This window comes from Zootoca vivipara, chromosome Z1 (assembly GCF_965207765.1).
Source record: "Zootoca vivipara chromosome Z1, rZooViv2.hap1.1, whole genome shotgun sequence".
Classification (NCBI taxonomy): Eukaryota; Metazoa; Chordata; class Lepidosauria; order Squamata; family Lacertidae; genus Zootoca; species Zootoca vivipara.
The window spans coordinates 332,686-352,977 of record NC_142583.1 but is presented as its reverse complement, the minus strand read 5'-3'; positions in this window follow the sequence as shown (position 1 = coordinate 352,977).

The following is a 20,292-nucleotide window of genomic DNA, read 5'->3' as shown; positions in this document are numbered from 1 at the left end:
ATCAAAATTCTAAGAAATGAAAAAATCAGCATAGTTTTCAAATCAGTGGTTAAAATCAGTGCAGTTTTGAATGGTTCAATCTGCCATCTTGAGTCAAAATGGTGTCCAATCATAGAGGAAAACCTGCTCCTTGATCTCAGGAGCCATCAAGGAGCGTTTGGAGAAGTGTCCAAATGTACCACAAACACTCTCCCTGTGTGGTGTGTGTGTCTCCCTCCCTCCCTCCCTCCCCTCCTATTAGACTTGCGTCCCTCAAAGCCTTAATCTGGGCCTAATCCTATCCCTCCACCAGGCCAAGAAATTCAAGTGAGGCGCCTGGCAGCTGCCAGGAGTTCTTGAAAGGGAGCTGAATGAACTAAACAAGCCGTGAAGAGCAAGCACAGATATCAAGGGGAGAGCTGGTGTTGTGGCTTCATCATGGCCGAGGCTGCTGTGCGTGTGTGCATTAAAAAAACCCTCCCCATAAGGATGAAAGGGGAATAGAACTCACCCTGGATAGAAACATTGTCTCAAGCATCTAATTATTCCCCTGGATTTGAAGACATTTATGTGCCTCATAAAAAAAGCAGGGGGGGGGGGCAGGAATAATAAATCTTAGGCCGTTAAAAGCAGCTTCCTGCTCCAGCTGCAATTTCATCCCTCTCAAGAAAAGCTGGCAGCCATTTTCGTGCAAGGTCAGGGAGGCCTCTGGCGCAAGACCAGAAACACGAGTGGACAGGCCTTCCCTGTGTTGTACGGTAGCCATGGGGAACCGTTGGCCCTGCCAATTGCGGTTGAACTCCAACTCCCATCAGCCCCAGCCAGAACCTTCAGGGGTCAGAGATGATGGGAGCTGGAGTCCAGTAGCACCTGGAGGGCCACAGGTCACCTGCCCACCCCACCCTGCTGTATTGCTTTGCCTCCCCAAACCCAACAGGGGCAGTCATTCCTTGCCATTGCCTCTCCAAGCCTCTATCCTGTATCTTTCCTTCTGAGCATGGGAAGCGGGAAAGGAACAGGTCCTGGTTACCTGCTAACTCAAATTATTTGTATATCTATTATAGCAGGAGGCTACCAGGGTGTCAGGGAACATGCTAGAAATTTTGAGAAAGTGCCACGGGCACCAAAGGGATGCCAGGGCAACTGCGGCATAACACAAAATGGCTGCCCCATCTAAAAGAAGAGGAAAAGAGGCAGGTCCACAGCAGAGGTGGCCTACCCCATTTCGGGGCTTGATGTGGGCAGGAAGTGCCACCCTGCCATGCTCTGCCACCTCCACCACCGGCTCCACGTGATCTTGTGAGATTTTGACAGAAATCTGCGGCAATGCCAGCAGCCGGCAGGCAGAGCAATCTCAGAGGCTCCGCTGGAGGGTCTTCTTCCACAGCTTCCCCCTGCCTCATGGTGGGCCAGGCTTGGTCCACAATACTGTGCAGGCCTGACCTCCGCCAACCTCCCTCTAAATGGCTGGGAAGGCTCCTGCATCCTTTCCTGCTCCACTCGCTCACTTTGTGCCGATCATCTGTTCAGAACAGATGGGAAGGTTGGCGTTCAGTCCTAGCATCCAATTAGATGTGGGCCTGTTTAAGAGGGTGCAGGAACTGAGGAATTGAGCGGGAACATCAAGCCGCTTCTTACATGTTGTGAATTTTAAAAACGATATTTAATGAGACCTTTTGTGGGTGCCCCGGGAGATGCCAATAGGTGTACAGGTGCCTGTGGGTGCTGCCTTAGCAAACCCTGCTTAGATGATATAGGAATTGTGAAAAAATAGAGCTAGTGTGGTATAACAACTGAGCTGTGGACTACAAGGTCCCTAGTTACCTTTGACATTACAGTAATTCACTAAGTCCGGTGATGGGGGAACTGCAGTTGTTCACCAGACTCAGGAAGCACATTGGATGTTTAGGGATGATGGATGTTGAAGTCTAACATACGGAAAGGCAAAGGTTCCCCATCACTGATACGCTAGTACCTAATGGTAGCACCAGCCTGACTATGCCCTGAAAGGTGGGTTGGACGTATCTATTGAAGAGGCTTATTTCAAAGAGGCTCTGCCCTGAGACCGACCCTAAGCTGCTGGGACCTACTCTGAGCTCCATGCCTGGGCCTTCTCTGGATTGCACCTCTGGTTGCTTTTCTTTTTTAAGGATTTCAAGAGGTTCTGCAGACCTTGAAGGAAATGTCTGCCCAGCAGACCACAATATCCAGTAATTTGGGGGTTGCCAACATGGCGCCTGCAGATGTCAATGTGCCCACCAGGTTGCCCAGAGGGGACTACAGTTTCAAAAAGGTTCCCCACTGAGCTGATAGATGGAGCCAGGATGGAGCCCAATGTCTTAGGGGGACAGCCTAGCCTGATGTGTGATGGGCAAAGCTTAGTCTGGCAGTTTTTTTGTTGACTGGCTATTCAAAACACAATCTTTCTAGCTCCACCTCTCTGAATTTTGCAATACAGTTCTCCACCCAAGTAATGTGCATCAAACACATATACTGTAAGGTAAAAAGTGTGCATTAAAATGCAGATATTAATGAAAATATGCAAAAAAATGTTAAGGAAAAACTGTTGTGCAAAAATGTGTGCTTTAGGCAAAACTGCATACAAAAACGTGCATATTTAAATAAATTTCCACAAAATGTCGATGAATTCTCAGGAGGGCAACTAATGATAATACTTGCAAACTGACCTGGAAATGTGGAGAGCTGAACTTAAGACTAGGTCAACAAGAAACCCAGAGAAACTGAAAGGGGCAGGTTCACCCAACCTCCAAGTCCTGGGGCTGAATGTGGTGCTTGGTCTCATTTCAAAAGCCCTCTGTGGATCTCAGGGGCCTTCTGCTCTTCTCCCCACAACCTGCTGCACAGCGAAGAAGAGGGAGGGGAACAAAGGGGGCTCCAGGGGGAGAGAGTGTGTATCTCCATGTTACGGAGCAGGAGGAAACGAGAATGAAAGGAGTGGCAGAAAGAGAGAGAAATTTGTCAAAAAGACAGATTGAAAAGTAAGGGAGGGTGAATGAGTGAGTGAGGGGAAGGCATGGGCTCCTGGCCCCACCCACCACTGGCTCTAGCCCCACCCACAGATTAACCCCTTCCCCACCCCAGAATGCAACTCTTCACAGAAAAACAGTTGTTCATCCCTGAGCTATTTTATTGGCATTCCACCCCCTGGTGTCTTTAGCTCCCCCCCCCAGATGCTCACCATTTTCAGCTTTCCTCTTTTTTAGGAGGAAAGACAGAGAATCAGAGGCCTCCTCCTTCTGCTGACATGAGAGGGGGACCAAGAATTACGAGCACCGAGCGGGAGCGATGTTTATGATGGAGGGCTCCTTGACTTGCCTGTAAATCTGGCCGGCTAATGCAGTATCTTTTATTATGGCCACACATACAACCCCAGAGGACGGACCTTTTGCAGCCAATCAGCTCTGAGTACTCAGTGCCTCCTGCTAACCTCCAGCTGAACTCTGCTGGCTTCCAAGCAGGACCGCTAAGATGGTGATGGTTTCAGAAGAAGGAGGCCAGTTTCAAAGTTGACCAGCAGCCATGTCTCTCCAAAGGGAGGGAGCTGTTTCCCTTCCGTAGTATTATGCTTCCATCCCTCTCCATGCAGGAATTAAGTCCATGGCAGGAACAGCAGGAAATGCTCCCTCAGCAATATTTCTACAGGGCACGCCCCATTCACCTAATATTGGTCACAACCCAAATAGTCACATTCAACCTGAAAGAGGAGGGTGAAACTTTTGTGCATGTGAGTGTTTTATTCTAACTGGTCATTCAGGGCTTGTTTGTCCTCTTCCCTCCCCAAACCTTTTCCCTTTTGTGCTGTGCCTTTCAGATTGTAAGCCAAACTGCGGGAGGCAGTGGAAGACAGGAGTGCCTGGCGTGCTATGGTCCATGGGGTCATGAAGAGTCGGGCACGACTAAACGACTAAACAACAACAATACACACATACAATAAACAATAGCCATTCCTTCCCTGCCCCGCCCCCCGCCCCAAATCAATAGATGTTCCACACCCTTCTCCATTCTGGTTGGTGATATAATGGGCAAGGGAATAGTCCAGCTGCCCAGAGCAGGCTTAGAGCGGGTGTTTTTACCTGCTAGCTGGCAGGCCTGCCTACCTCTACTGAGGTAGCTTCCCAGCTGCACACACAAACACATTTTCTCCTCTAGTATAAATGGATCAGAGGAGTGCCCATGGGCAAAGTCATCCTCAGCCCTTTCTGTGCCAGGTGTGGGTCAGCTTCAAAATTTGGGGGAAAGAGGTTCCCCGTGGCCCATAAATCCCTTTGGCAGCCTTGACAATAAAATCTCTGCTTTAGTCTTTCCCATTCTCTGAACACTTCTGTATTTATGGCTAACACAGCTTTTAAAAGCCAACCCTTTCATTTTATGTTCATATTCCTGTGGTTGTGATAGATTTGCTATAATCCTACAGTTACATGATTAAAGCCCATAAATGTTACTAGGCACATCTCTCTCTCTCTCTCTCTCTCTCTCTCTCTCTCTCTCTCTCTCTCTCTCTCTCTCTCTCTCTCTCTCTCTCTCTCTCCATGATCCTGGAAATCTGAAGCAATCAAAATTTAACTGGGAAGTCTTGGGACGTGTAGCAAGATCTTCTTTCCCCCAATCTCATCATCATTACGTGGGACACTAAAAGAAATATTAGCCCAGGAAAGACAATATTCTAAATTCCCCTTTTAAAATATGCTATGATTTCATCCCCACTGAGGAGGTATTAACACAATATACACAGCTGGTTGCCATAAAACGGAGAGTCATTTAAAATGTTCCAAGGAGATAAAACAGGTCCGGTCAGCTTCAGGGCTGCTAGGGCCGTGATTCCTGGTGGATGTCCTGGCTCCAGCCTTCAGAGATGGAACTCAGACACTCAGCTAGAAGAAACCCGAAAGCTTTGTTCAAGAAATCAGAATGTTTGTTCATGAATCTATAAGCAGAGTTCTAGGATTCATGGCTAGACAGCAGCTAAGAAACTGGCCATATTCATATCACATTTGAAACACTATGGTGCCATATTCAAGTCATAATGGCTTGAAAGAATTCTGGGAGCTGTAGTTTGCTGAGGGCGCTGAGAGTTGTTAAGAAGACTCCTGTTCCCCCTCCCAGAAGTACAATTTTCACAGTTGTTTGCCCAGAGCAAGTCTTGAATGACTCCTGCATTGCAGATCCTTCCCCCCCTTTTTATAATAACTTTATTAGTTTTATATAAACAAAACAAAACATAAAAAACATATCCATCCACCTTCCCTCCCTCCCCCCACAAGTTCACTTCTGCCACCAGTAGATCCTGCGGGTGTTGAGACTGAAGGTAGTCCATTTTAAGGCTGAGTTTGTCCTCCCCCCCCCTCCATCCCCCGGCCCCCCCTGCCACCAAGAGGCCCGGAGATAGAAGGAGCATTGAGGTTTGGGTTCCCCCCAGCTGTTCCTCCAGCGTAAACAAACAGACAGACAAACAGTAAAAAAAATATCCATTTCTAACTTGCTTAACATTGTGATTGTGACTTCCTCAGATGATCTCTTCCTGGTTTCCATGGGTTTCTTAATATGTTTATAGCGGGTTTCTTATTCTTAGATCCAAATCTTTTCATTAAATATCAACATTGTCTCCCTCCTTCTTCGTGACGCCACCCCACAGGCCCCCTCCTGCCACAAAGGGAGCCCATGGGGTGCGACCTTCTAAAGAAGATCCATTTTTATGATTGGGTTTCCTTCCACCCCTTCCTCCCCCCCCAGAGCCCCCCCTGCCACCAGGGGCTTCAGGGCAATAGGGAGGAAGATAGGCAGCTATCTGCCCAACCACATCCCTAAACATAACAATACTAATGTACAAATCTACAATTTCCCCCCCAGCCATTCCTCCCCCTCCCTCAAGAAAAATCAATTATTTACATACAATCATTTATTTAACCAGACTCTTAACATTGTTCTTTTAAACACACCCTCCCCAGAGTCTTTCTCCTAATTAGTCCAGCATCTCCTTTAACCAGCCAAGATTTCAAAAACCGTTTTCCGACCAGCCTAAATATCATTTTACTAATTTTCTCATCCCACGCCAAATCTACCCCATTTCAAAATCCAAGCCTCTGCCCTCCCCTCCTTCTGCATTTCCCGCCCCTCCATCTGACTTCTCCCAACTATATTTTCTCCAGCCTCCACCTTTTCTTCAATGTTCATTTCCCATTGTTGGTAATATTTCTCCACAGCAATTGCTTCCTCAATTGAACTAGAACTCTTCTCTTCATAGTTGACTTCATCTTCTTCCTTTTCAACTTTCTGTTGTGCATCATCCAGTACATATTTTTCAAGGTCCCTTTCACATTCAAAGGTGTCCTCTGAATCTTGATCCTGAGCCACAATATCAGTGCATGGCGAACTGGATTGTTGCAGTGCCTTGTAGAGATCTATCAGTATTTGCAAAGAGTTCAACACAGCTTTCTGGAAGGCTGGTGAATAGGGTGTTGACATTTTTCTCTTAACCACAAGCAGACAGGAGATTAGAAGACAAAGAGCACTGGAAATTTCCTTCCTTCGAAATGGTAGCATCCATCTTGGCTAACCATTTTCATTATTATTAACTTCTTCATAAAGCAAATTACACCATTCGCCATTTTTTTAAAAAATTCCTTTTTGACAGCTGTCACAGCACTTTCCCCCTTAGTAATCTTGCTGGGCTTCGTAGGGTGCCGGCTCCAGGGGTTGAGAAGGGTAAAAAGAAAGTCTTTCTTTCTTTCGGGTTACAAAAGCAATTAATTTCCCTTTCGGCTTTGGGATATTTAATGCGCCTCTTGATTTGCCATTAGGAAGAGATCAACTTCCATTTTTTAGAATCTCTTCCTATTTTCCAATTGTTCTTTCAAAGTTCCAAATAGAGATTTCACTTACTTTGTAGAAATCTTTGTTTTTCTTGGGAAGAATCCGCCACTTGCAGGCTGAAGACTCGGAGCTTTGCTTCAAGGAGGTGACGATGGTTCCCAAGATGGCTCCCGTGACTCCACTCCGCTGGTTCTCGGTCGCTCTACTGAGCTCCCGGGCAGCGGAGGAATCGCGTCCGGAGCTTCTGCTGGGCTACTAAGCCACCGGGACGCTCTTCCCGGTGTTTTTGTGGGGAGTCCGCGCGCCCTGCGGACTTCCCCCACCCCCTTCGCGATGCCAGAGACCTCGGAGCTCAAGGTCTCTGCGTCTTTCCACCAGCGCGACGGACCGGAAGTCTGTGACCTGCATTGCAGATCCAGGCGACCCTTGGCCTCCCTTCCAGCTCTGGTGTGCTGCAGTCCCCTCTTCTGTACAACAGGATTCCTGCTCTCTTTTTTGGATCCAGCCATTGTAGCTCCAGGTATCAAATGTTTGGGGGAAACTGGGCCAGAGTTTTGAAGTTCCTGTACCTCCTGAATTAAATCTGGTGGTTCTGTGTGTCTCAGCGGCACAGTGTTCCTGTGGTTATGGATCCCCGTCAGTGAGAATGTCTGGAGACTGAAGACAGGCACCACCAGAAGCCTCTGAGCCCTGCAAATGTCATCTTCTGCCAGATACAAAGTGGGCAATAAGACACTTTTGCTATCAAATTGCCAACATTTATTTCGGCGGATCTTCAAACAGTGACACACATAAAACTATAATTCTTGGCAGTGTTTTTATTACAGTATATGCTAAAACTATGGCATCCTTCACCTTTGTACAAGTGCTAAAACAGCTCCTTGAGATAAAGTGCAAAGTTTAGAAGACGGATGGCTCCTTTTACAGGGCTGCTGAGATCAGTTACCTCAGAGCATCAGGCGACTGCCTCCCATTGGCTCTTGGAAAGTTCCACGCCTGGTTTGGGATGGGCTTGCATGCTTCATGCTGCAGGTGGGGGCTTGCATAACTAACTAACTAAATAATAGCAATAATGGTGTTAAATGCTCAGCTGGGAAGGAGACAGAGTCAGCCGGGTTCCAAAAAACCCCTTTTATTTAGTTACATAAGAGTTAAAACAGCAACACAACAAGAACCCATACTGAATGTCTCTCTGTTGAAGCAAAAACACCCAAAACTGTCCTCATAAGCAACTGCCCATTAGTTACACTGCTTCTGATTGGATTGTTTGCCTCCCTAGCTCTTCTGTCATTGGTTGGGTCGCACCAGGAGGCGGACCTTGCTAGGTGGCTGAACAGCCCCTATTGGTCTCCATACAGAACAGCTCAGACCCCTGGGTTCTCACTTGTGGGGTGCCTCAGGGTTCTGTCCTCTCCCCCATGCTTTTTAACATCTATATGCAGCCGCTGGGAGAGATCATCAGGGGTTTGGGCCGGGTGTTCATCAGTATGCGGATGATACCCAGCTCTACCTCTCTTTCAAATCAGAACCAGTGAAGGCGGTGAAGGTCCTGTGTGAGTGTCTGGAGGTGGTTGGAGGATGGATGGTGGCTAACAGATTGAGGTTGAATCCTGACAAGACAGAAGTACTGTTTGTGGGGGACAGGAGGCGGGCAGGTGTGGGGGACTCCCTGGTCCTGAATGGGGTAACTGTGCCCCTGAAGGACCAAGTGCGCAGCCTGGGAGTCATTTTGGACTCACAGCTGTCCATAGAGGCACAGGTCAATTCTGTATCCAGGGCAGCTGTCTATCAGCTCCATCTGGTACGCAGGCTGAGACCCTACCTGCCCGCAGACTGTCTCGCCAGAGTGGTGCATGCTCTAGTTATCTCTTGCTTGGACTACTGCAATGCGCTCTACGTGGGGCTACCTTTGAAGGTGACCTGGAAACTACAATTAATCCAGAATGCGGCAGCTAGACTGGTGACTGGGAGCAGCTGCCGAGACTACATAACACCGGTCTTGAAAGACCTGCATTGGCTCCCAGTACGTTTCCGAGCACAATTCAAAGTGTTGGTGCTGACCTTTAAAGCCCTAAATGGCCTTGGTCCAGTATACCTGAAGGAGCGTCTCTACCCGCATCATTCAACCCGGACACTGAGGTCCAGCGCCAAGGGCCTTCTGTCGGTTCCCTCGCTGCGAGAAGCCAAGTTACAGGGAACCAGGCAGAGGGCCTTCTCGGTAGTGGCACCCGCCCTGTGGAACGCCCTCCCATCAGATGTCAAAAAGAAAAATAACTTACAGACTTTTAGAGGACATCTGAAGGCAGCCCTGTTTAGGGAAGCTTTTAATCTTTAAGAAATTAGTGTTGGAAGCCGCCCAGAGTGGCTGGGGAAGCCCCGCCAGATGGGTGGGGTATAAATAATTATTATTATTATTATTATTATTATTATTATTATTATTATTATGCTCATATGTTCTACCTCAGGGGTGGGGAACCTTTATTCAGCCTGTGGGACATTTTCCCTTCTGGGGAGAGTTTGAGGGCGGAAAGGGTGGAGCAATGGGTGCCAATTTCACATTGGCAGAGTAGACTGACTGTGATGCCAAACCTTTTCTATCACCCATCCTGGCAAGCAAGTCACTATCAGAATTCAAAGAAACCTTCCAGTCAGACAAACACATTCCAAGAGGATGTAAAGTGAGGCCAGTGATGGAGGGGTGACCTGGGAAGAGTCCCAAAATCCAGCTAGGGGTACCTGTGGAAAAACCCCAAGCGGGACCTGAGCACGAGAGACCTTTTCCCTCCTTTGCTTGTTCTGAATCTCCCAACATTCAACTTCATTGGATGCCAGAGAGAGAGAGAGAGAGAGAGAGAGAGAGAGAGAGAGAGAGAGAGAGAGAGAGACCTCTCTCTCTCCTTTCTCCATGCCATGCATAATAAAGCATGCTCTTCTTATGATCTTAAGCTCTTTCCTTGTTTATATCTTAGTTCCCCCCACATATCATACATCCAATCTCTGGCAGAACACCACCTTCCCCCACTTTCTCTCCATTCATGAGGCCATACCCAGAGCACACTCCAACACCACCGACTGCTTCATCTCCATTTCCCATGCTGTTGTACGTTCAGCCAGAACATCGCCCTGTATTGTGTAGCCTTGCCTTCTCCTGCTCCATCACAATCTCCCAGCACTGCGTCCATCAGCTTTGGGATGCTGAACCAATGGATGCAAGTTACTGGAAAGGTGATTATGGCTAAGCATTGGGAAGAACTTCAGTCCAATTTATGATGAAAGAAATTCCATGTTTGCAAATATTTCATGGATGAGGTTCCCCAGCCCTAATATAAAACCGTGAGGTCTCTAATCACAAAAAACCTGAGGATCAAAATTGGAGGGAGGAGAGTTCTCCTGCACGCTCTTAACAGCAACCCAGCTGCCAATGGTTATGAGAAAGAAATGAGATTCTGACTAAACACCAGGAGGAACTTTCTGGTGGTGAGAGCTGTGTGACAGTGGAATGGACTTCCTCAGAAGGTAATGGATTCTCCTTCGTTGGAGGTTTTTAAGCAGAGGTCAGGTGCCCATCGGTCAGTCATTCTTTAGCTGTCTGGGGGGGGGGGTTGGACTAAATTACTCTTGGGGTCCCTTCAAACTCTACAATTCTATGATTCTATCAATCATCACTAATCCTTATTCTTCTCTGGTACATCACCTCCAAGGCCTATTGCATTTGTGATGCTCTACAAAGGCTTGAATGCCGCTAAACTAATTAGCACCGTGCAAAAATGAGAAAGAAATCCTGTAGAATAATTAGGGAGACCATTGAAAGCAGGAAACTAGGGCATCTTGCCTTAGATTAAGGCAAGGCAGAATCTTTGCACACAGCTGGTGACTCGGCTCTCAGCCCCGGCAAATAATTACAGCACTCTGATGCCTTCCAGGCTGGCTGCTTCTGAGTGTTTAAACAAAAAGGAAAAACAGGTGATGGAAGGAAGGGAGTCTTGTACCTGCAGCAGTTCCTAAGGCCCCAGAAGCCAATCAGGCAATAGACGGAGGTGCTTGTGTTGTGACCCCCAAGGCCAGATGGATGAAGCCCTTTGACACAGAACAGAAGGATGACTTTCAATATTGTTGGAGGAAAAATCAGCACCTGGTTGGTTGAGAAAGAAAAATAAGTAAATAGAAAGAGAATTCCCCGGATGCTAAGATCTAGGTTTGAGCCAAGTACTCTTTGGTGAGAGAACCCCAGCAGAGATTTAAAACCCCAAAATATGTAGCAAAGTAAAGTACGGGAATATTGGCAGTTATATCTTTAAAATGTGCCCTTCTAAGTTCCTCCCAAAGGTTTCCACTTTCTCTAACATAGAAAAAGACCACATGTTTGCTAAGTTAAGCATTGGTTTACTTACAAATTCTACAAAGGTCAGATTCATGTGCTTTGCCATATAGCAGGCACGTCCAACAGGTAGATTGTGATCTACCAGTAGATCACTGGATGTCTGTGGTAGACCACTGCTAGATCACTGGCACCCCTAAAAAAAGCTCACCCAAAATTTTCCTCCTCCCTAAGGGGAGTAGATCACTCCCAGTTTTTAACTCTGTGAGTAAATCAGAGTCTCTTGGGAGGTGGCCACCCCTGCCATATAGCATTCAGAAAACACAGGCATTAAAACTCTTGTTAGTTCCAAAGTGCTGAAAGTTCCTAAATTATTTGTAGAGGAATGCAAGGATGGCTTTGTAAAATAATATAAGCTCAGACCACATGACTTATATATATATATAAGCCATGTGGTCTGAGCTTGGAGCAACCTGAGTGTTGGTGTTCACATGATAGACTAAGGGAACAATAGGCCTGACTTCCTTCCTCCCAAGGTGAGAGGGAGTGACCTAGCTAAGCCTGGCAGGACAGCTCACTCTATGGCATCCACCTCTTCATGCCTTAATTAGATTTAAAGAGTTTTGGCTGTTTGAGGTTTATGGGGATGGGGGGGGCTTCTTCTTCTTCTTTTTAGAAAAGAACAGTGTGCTCTAAAATCACCTGCATTTTTCATTTCTGACTAGTGCTGTTACATAGCATCATAAAACTGTAGAGTTTGAACAGACCCAAAGCTCATCTAGTCCAACCCCCCACAAAGCAGGAATTACATGGCTGCTTCCGACTGTGGAGGCAGAGAGTGGCCCTTGTGGCTAGTGGCCACTGAAGCCTTGCCTTTCATGGATTTGTCTGATCCTCCTCTAAAGTCATCCAAGTCGATGGCTATTACTCCTTCTTGTGGGAGCAAATTGAATGTTTTAACTATGCACTACGTGAAGAAGTTGAATCCTAGAATTGAAGAGTTGGTGGGGACCCTGAGGGTCATCTCAACTAAGGCATCCAAGACAGATGGCCATCCAACCTCTGCTTTAAAGCCTGCAAATAGGGAGAGTCCATTCCATGCTCCATTGCACAGTCCATTGCACAGTCAAACAGTTCTTACTGTCAGAAGGTTCTTCCTGATGTTTATTTGGGATTTCTTTCTTGTCCTATCCTCTGGAGCAGCCTTGCTCCATCTTCCATGTACAGTAATAGCTCTTAAGATATTGGAAGATGGTGCTATCTCCTCCCAGTCTTGTTTTCCCAGCTAAACATACCCAGCTCTGTTAACTGTTCCTCATAAGGCTTGGTTTCCAGCCCTCCTCTGCACACATTCTTTTGCATTTTCCTTTCATCTGTCCTGAAACTTGTGTTGGGGGAGGGGAGATTTGTGTGTTATAATTATGATTTTATTTCCTTTATATTGACATTGTCTCTCCTTATATAATAACTTTAAAAAAACAACAACAACCCAGCTGTCTGTGACTCTCTTTCCTTACCATGCACGGCTAAAGGCCTTAGCTCACCAGAATCACTGTTGAAATCAGTATAATTAATCAATTATTTTTACGGTAATAATAACAATCTGACACTTTGCCTCTGAGGTTCATTCAAAACCTTGTAAATGAGCACTGGCTTGGAACTCCATAGAATGCAAGCTCTTATTAGACTTTCGACAAAATCTCTGTGGAACTTGATGGTTTAAATATCTTGTGTTTTTAATCTCTTTTTAAGCCTCTGTTTTTAAAGTCTGTGTTTTAATATGTACACACAGCCAGAGGCCAATGAAGATTAAATGTCCTTAATAATAGCTATTATTTTTAACACTATTACTACCATCTCTCTTTGTTTGGGTGGGTGGGAACCAGGGGAATATTTAACACATTCGTTTCTGTAGACGTGAGATGGTGTGCCTCAAACTAGTTCTGATGTCTTTGCCATTGTTGTTGTTTTGCACGCACACACAAAATGGGTGTTGCACATCACCAGAGTGATTTAGCAATCAATCCCTCTTCTCAGGGAACTTGGAGAATTGTAGCTCTGAGAGGGGAAAGGGTTTGGGCGTATGTTCTTCTAACAACTCTCAGCACCCTTAACAAAATACATTTCCCATGATTCACTGGGGTCAGGTTGCCATATTTCAAGAGTAAAATTTTGTTCAGTAAAATTGTTCAGTAAAATTGAAGTAAAATTTAAGCTGGTTCCTATGAACCCAGAGAAATGGATCCTGACCCAGGGAGAGCCCAAGGATCCAGGCAAGCAGACGAATTTAAGCGTCTCCTGCCCACCAAATAACAGAGACCAAACCAGGACGTACGAAGCAAGGCACTTTTATTTTCGCTGTTGCAACAGGGTCCTTCCTCTCACGCAGGAGAACAAGGAAGGGCTTTTGGGGGGGGGGCAGAATTACCCAAAAAGTTGTTTAGCTTTTTTTCCAGAAATATGAACCTACAATGAGCTTTTTTTGTGAATTCACCAAAGGGGGGGGGAGTAATACTCTAACACACACTTCCTTGGTCTGTTGGCAAAAACCCAGACATTTTGCAGTTTCCAACCCCCACCCCCCATGCACATTTTGCCACTGAAATCCCAGACCTTTAAATTTATTTTATTTTATTATTAGATTTATCTACCACCCTTCACCACAAGATCTCAGTGCAGTTCACGTGATAAAAATAAAAGGGAAAAAATAGTTAAAAGTAGTTAAAACGAAAACAACAAAACAATAATGCCCCCTTCCTGGCAAACACATTTAAAAGGCTGTAGAATATTAATCAGGAGGAGGAATGTTTTAGCCTGGCGGCTAAAGAAGGCACCAGGCAAGCCTCCCTGGCGAGAGCATTCCACAGATGGGGAGCCACTGCGGAAAAGGCCCCGTTCTCATGTTGCCACCCTCCAGACCTCTCATGGAGGAGGCACACAAAGAAGGGCCTTAGAAGATGAACGCAGAGTCATATGGGGAGAGGCAGTCCTTGAGGTACTGTGGTCCTGAGCCATTTAAGGCTTTGTAGGTCAAAGCCAGCACTTTCCATTGGGCCCAGAAGCTAATTGGCAGTCAGGGCAGGATCGGTGCAATATGCTTGCTCAAACTGTCTTGCTCCAGTGAGCAACCTGGCCCCTGAATTCTGCACCAGCTGAAGTTTCCGAACCTTCTTCAGAGGCAACCCTATGTATAACGCATTGCAGTAATCTAAGCTTGAGGTTACCAGAGCATAGACAGCAGCTGGGCTGATGGAAGGCACTCTGGGCCACTGAGGCCACCTGAGCTTTGAGCAACAGCAGAGGAACCAGGAGGACCCCAGGCTATAAACCTGCTCTTTCAGAGGAAGCGTAACTCCATCAAGAGCAGGCAGCCTCCCACTGTCCAACAGCTCTGACTGTCAGGAAGATATTTCTGAAGTTGAGTCAGAGCCTCCTTTTTGGTAACTTGAAGCCATTGGTTTGAGTCTTACTTTCCAGAGCAGAAGAAAACAAGCTTGCTCCATCTGAGGGGAACATTGAGCACAGGAATTTGCCTTCTACTGAGTCAGAACTTTGGGTTCATCTAGTTCAGTATTCTCTGCTCAGGCTGGCAGCAGCTCTCCCAGAGTTCAGGCAGGGAGCTTGGAAATGCTGGGGGCTGAGCCAGGGACCTTCTGCATGCACAGCAGGTGCTCAGCCACCGAGCTACAGCTGGTGTAAGTTGCCTTGCAGACCTGTGCATGCCTGCTCAGAACCAAGCCTTACCAAGTTAAGTTTGCTTAAGACTGCAGCTCTACAGACTGAACCTCTATCATGTATGTTGTGTGTTGATGTGCAGGAACAACTATGGGGTGTGCAAGTGTGTGCAGAGGTGCATGGATGGTCCTGACCACATTTTGCATGTCTACTCAAATGTAAGTGTCTTCAGAGGCCGGGGATTTATCCTGGGACGTTCTGCATGCAAACTGGATTCCTAGAGACTTTTGGCTGGACCAGGCAGGTCGTTGGTCTGGTCCCGTCATTTATTCTCGTATGTTCGCACGGGTGTTGTTGGCCAACAAGGAGTCCCAGCAGCGTTGTGCTGGAGTGGGAGCATCCTTTTTCATCATTGTCTTTCGTTCTTCACCTTGAATGGCTGCTGTGACCCGATTCTAAGGACAAGAAGACTCCCCAAAGTAAGCTAGTATCCCCTGCTGTGTTGTCACTGAAGTGAATGCAGTGCCGGCAAGAGGTGCCCCTCAAAGCCCAGAATGTGAAGGAAACCAGGTCTATTGATACCAAGTCCAGGAGCAGCATGAGCCAGGGTGGAGCTTAGATGTAGGGTTGTTTGTTTGTTGGCAAAGCAAAATCAAATGTTAAAGGAAGAGGAGGAAGAAGAAGAATTATTGGAATGAATTTGCCAGTTCACCATGCACCAAATTGGTCTGGGAGATGTCCTTCCGGCATCATTACAGCCTAACTCCGCCAAAAGGTTTGCAGAAGTAATAGATTTCATCGCCCTCTGCTCTTGCCATGCGTGCTCGGTTATTAATTCATAATCTGCTATTTGTAATTCATGATTTGAATAATTAAGCAACTTGGGTTTCCTAAGAAATAAAAACATGTTACTGCTCTGTGACTGTTTGCTTAAATATTAAAATTGGGGCCTGTGAAGCCACAAATCACATATTGTTAAGTCATTAACAAGCTGCAAATCAAAAGAATTATGCAGAATCAATTCAACTCAAGCAATGTTCTCAAAGGGCAATGATGCAAATACATAGATTTGTCACACAAAGAAAATTCTTGGCCTGGATTTGCTATATTATAAAATTCCAGATCTGCTTAAACATAGCAGCCATCCCATTCCTAACCATTACTGAGAAATAAGTCCCAGTTGATTTGGATCAGTGTGGTGTAGTGGTTAAGAGCATTCTCCTCGCAGAGTAGAATCAGCATTTTGATCAGCTTCAAAGGAATGTGAATCTCCCATCCCAGCCACAGTCTCAAGCCCCCCATTAACAGTTTGTCCAGCAGAGGAGACAAATCCCCTCCCTCCTCTTGACTCGAAGCCTCAAGTCCTTCTGCAGCGGCTTGAGTGGGCAAAACCAGCCCCCCCCTCCTCCCAGCTCTCAGCTAGCTGACAGGTTGAAATTAACCCTTCTTCTGTCAAAGCATTAACAGCCAATTTTTTACCAACTGAGGAATCCACTGCACTTTGCTGTAATTGTACTTGATTTTCCAGGTCATTTCCAACCAGAACTTTGCAAACTTGGGGGTCACACACAATGACAGAATGATCCCCAGTATAGTCCTTGTAGCCCACCGGCACAATAGTTGTAGCTTCTGCCTCATAAGGATTACTTTTTAGAAAGGTAGGCGAAATCTGCTCAGCCCAATTCAAATTCTTGGATACGCTGGTTATATTCAATGTATCATGAAATGAATCAACTACTATAGGATTGATTCTGACAGGTGCTGTAAAGTCCATTTTTGCCCAATTCACTTGGGGGGTCGATGCCATGGTCGTCGGAGCCAAGGCTGGCCTCACATCAGGACTAGCTGTCACCGCTGGCGGTTGCAAATTAATGCCTCAAAAGTTGCAAATTAATGCCTCATTATGAGCCACAAAGTCCTGAATTAACTAATTGAATTTGTGAATTTGTGAATTATTAATCAAGCCGGCAACTTGAAGATGCGGACGGGTAAATCTGAAAGAATGCCCAGGACTGGTTTACGGAAGTTAAAATGTCTTGCTGCATGCAGCAATGAGTCCGGGACACAGTTGGGCAAGAGATGAAAAATGGAGGGGAAGGAAAATAGAACCCCATAGGTTCATAAGAAGAGCCTGGCTGCTGGATGAGGCCAAAGGCCCACCTAGTCTTGTTCTCACACTGGCCAAGCAGATGCATCCATGGGAAGCCTGTGAGGAACAGAGTGAAGCCACACTCTCCCTAAATCGTGATTCACAACAGAGGCGCTGAAATGAACAGAATGAACAAGAGCCATGAGAAGGTATATAAACAGGCCAGAATCAAATCAGAATGAATGTGTGGTTGTCAAACCAACTTGCAGACAAACTGGAATGAATGCTCAATAAAGATCAGGCATTCAGTTTGGGGGCATAATGCATTCATTTCCTTGATTATAATGCTAGCGTTTCTGTCATGCTAAATTTCACCCCCTCCCCCCATGGGCACTGTGGTGTCACACCACAATGGATGTCCTTGGGCAATCTCAGTGCTCCTCCCTTTCCATGCATGTGTGCTTCTGTTGCCCCATGAAAACCACAGGAAAGAACGATATGCCAATGGAGAACACCAAATTTTGTCACACACACACCAAATTTTCCAGGTTAAGGGAGCTGCAAGCAGTTTTGTTTTTGAATCAAATATAATAGAAATGACCACCAAGCATGTGCTGTATTTCGTCAGTTCTCCAGAAGTGGCTTTTGTGCCATATGAAAGGTCAGATATAACAGGGAAACATCAGGGAAATAACTGTGGTGTGAGTTGGTCCTGGTCTAAGCTTATTCCAAGCTTTGTGCAAGCAAGTCAGGATAAACGCTCAGTGAACAGGTCAGCTGGAGGAGCCCATAAAGCAGTGGTGGCAAACCTACCGTATGGCACACTTACTGAGTGAGGGGGCACTCAGAGCCATTCCTGTGGGCACATGCACCGCCACCCCAGCACAGAGCCGGCAGAAGGCAAGGGCAGCACATCAAGTTCGGATGGGGCGCTGGGGTGTGTGTGTTCAAAACGGAGCCACAACCTCCAGGGTGCGTGTTTTTCCTTCCCTCCACTGTGGGTGGGGAGGGTGCAGCGCTATGGGCACTCAGAAGTGCGCTGCCACATTGGTGGGCCGCCGAGAGTTCCGAGCAGCCGCCTTCCTCCTCCTGCAGCTGCGAGGTTGAGGCCAGGGCCGGTGCGTCCATTTAGGCGAACTAGGCAGCTGCCTAGGGCGCCAAAATGGAGGGGGCGCTGGCCAGCCTGCCCACTGCCTGCTGCCCCCCCCCCGGTGCTGCCTGGGGCTGCTTCCACTGCACCTGTCACCTGTTGAGCGGCTTCAGGCCGCTATCCTGAGGCGTGCAACAGCTGACAGACGCAGGGGAGGCGGCGCTGGGAGCGTGAGCCTGGGGCCACCTCGCCGCGCCTCTCAGCTGTTTTTTAAATTTTATTTTATTTTTATTTTTTCTACTTTTCTATTTTTTCTACTTTTCTATTTTTTCTACTTTTCTATTTTTTCTATTTTTTCTATTTTCTATTTTTAATTATTTGTAATTTTATTTTTTATTTTTTATTAATGGGGGGGGGGGCGCCAGAAGGTGATCTCGCCTAGGGCGCAAAAAACCCTAGCACCGGCCCTGGTTGAGGCTTTACCCACCCTCCGGCCAGGGCCAATGGGATTGGAGTCAGAAGTGGAGTGGAGGCTTCACGTGCCCCAGCTGAGCTGCCTGATCCCACTCCTACTTGCGTGCAAGCAGGAGCAGGGCGGGGATCTCTCAGCTGGGAAGCACGAAGCCACCACTTCTGAGAGACCCCCACCCTGCTCCTGCTTGCTCGCAAGCAGGAGCTGGAGCGGGCAGCTCAGCTGGGGAGCGCGAAGCCTCCACTCCACTTCTGAGAGATCCCGGCCTCCACTCCTGCCTGCACGCAAGTAGGAGTGGGATCAGACAGCTCAGCTGAGGAGTGCCTGGCTGCCTTCAGGTGTTGCAGGGGCTCTCAGATGCAGCTTCCGGGCTGCCTCCCCCTTCCCCAACCTCAGCAACTATTCAGCCTGGCTGCCTTCATGGGGTTGCAGGGGATCTGATGTGCAGGTGGGGGCTCCTTTAAACTTCTCCGTTGATTGAGTGCAGCCGCGGACCCTGCAGCAGCCCTGATCCAGCTCCTGTTCCCTTCCAACGCTGCCTAGCAGAGCAGCCCAATCCTACACCTACTTGCCTGCAAGAAGGCGTAGGTGGGGGGTGGAGGCAACATCCCTTGCCTTGCCTGCTTGCTTTGCTGCCCCAGCCCAGCCTTCCCTCACGCAGTGCCTCCAGAGGTGGAGGAGGGGGTGGCTGCTGTTGTGGCTGCAGCGGCAGAGGGACCTAGCACTGGAGGGCGGCAGGTGCCTGCTCCTTTGCCGCCCAGTCCGCCTTCCCTCACTCTGAAAACAGAAGTGTGGCAATCAAAATGGAAGTTATACTCAGAACAGAACACATTCCCCTTCCGAAAAAAAGTTCAAAAACCAGAACACTCATTTCTGGGTTTGAAGTGATTGGGTTCCAAGTAGTTCGAGAACTAAGCTGTTTGAAAACCGAGGTCCTACTGTATTTGCTCCACACTCTCTCCACATGGATGCGCCAACCTCCCCTTCTAAACTAAAACCTCAGTATTCAGGTTAAACTGCTGTGTTGCCACTTTGTGGTAAATCAGTGGGTCTTGGGTTGCAGTTTGGGCACTCGGTCTCTAAAAGGTTCGCCATCACTGCCATGAAGGAAGGAAAGTAGGAGAGGAGCAGGGGGACAACCAAGGTGTGCTGTGTTTTGCAGATCCTGAGGACACTGGCGTAGCAAGGGGGTGCATTGGGGGAAGTGCGCCCCGGGTGCCACCCTGGAGGGAGGTGACACTCAGCAGTGCCCCCCCCCATGACTCCCAAGCCAAGCTCTGCTGCTGCCCGGTAAAAAGCCTTGCTTGGTGCGGCGGCAACTGGCCTGCTCACTCATGGTACTGGGATCCTCTGCTCACGGCTGCAGCCACAAACAGGATCCTCTAAAAAAATGTTTTTATTCATTTTATAACATCACATAATAAACACAATACACAAATAAACACAACACAATACAATACACAACATTACGAACATACAAAACAAAAAATAGAAACAAAAATTTCTTTAGAATTTCTTATTATCTTCTTAACCATTTTAAGGTGACTTCCTCAAATCCCTCCCATCTGTGCTTCAAATTAATTCAATCTTTAGCAACTTCTATGTTAAAACTCTATACTATATTATATTCTTACTTTCCATCATTTCTATATTTTCTCTCTTAAAATCATCAAACCATATTGTCTTTCCCTTATATCATAATTTCTAAAACTACAACTTATAGAGGATCCTCTACATGCGGCTGCAGCTGTGAGCAGAATATCCCGGCACCATCCTTATGGCGCTGGAGCGCCGCCACAGGCAAACCGCTTCATAGCGCGCATGTGCAGCAGCGGCGT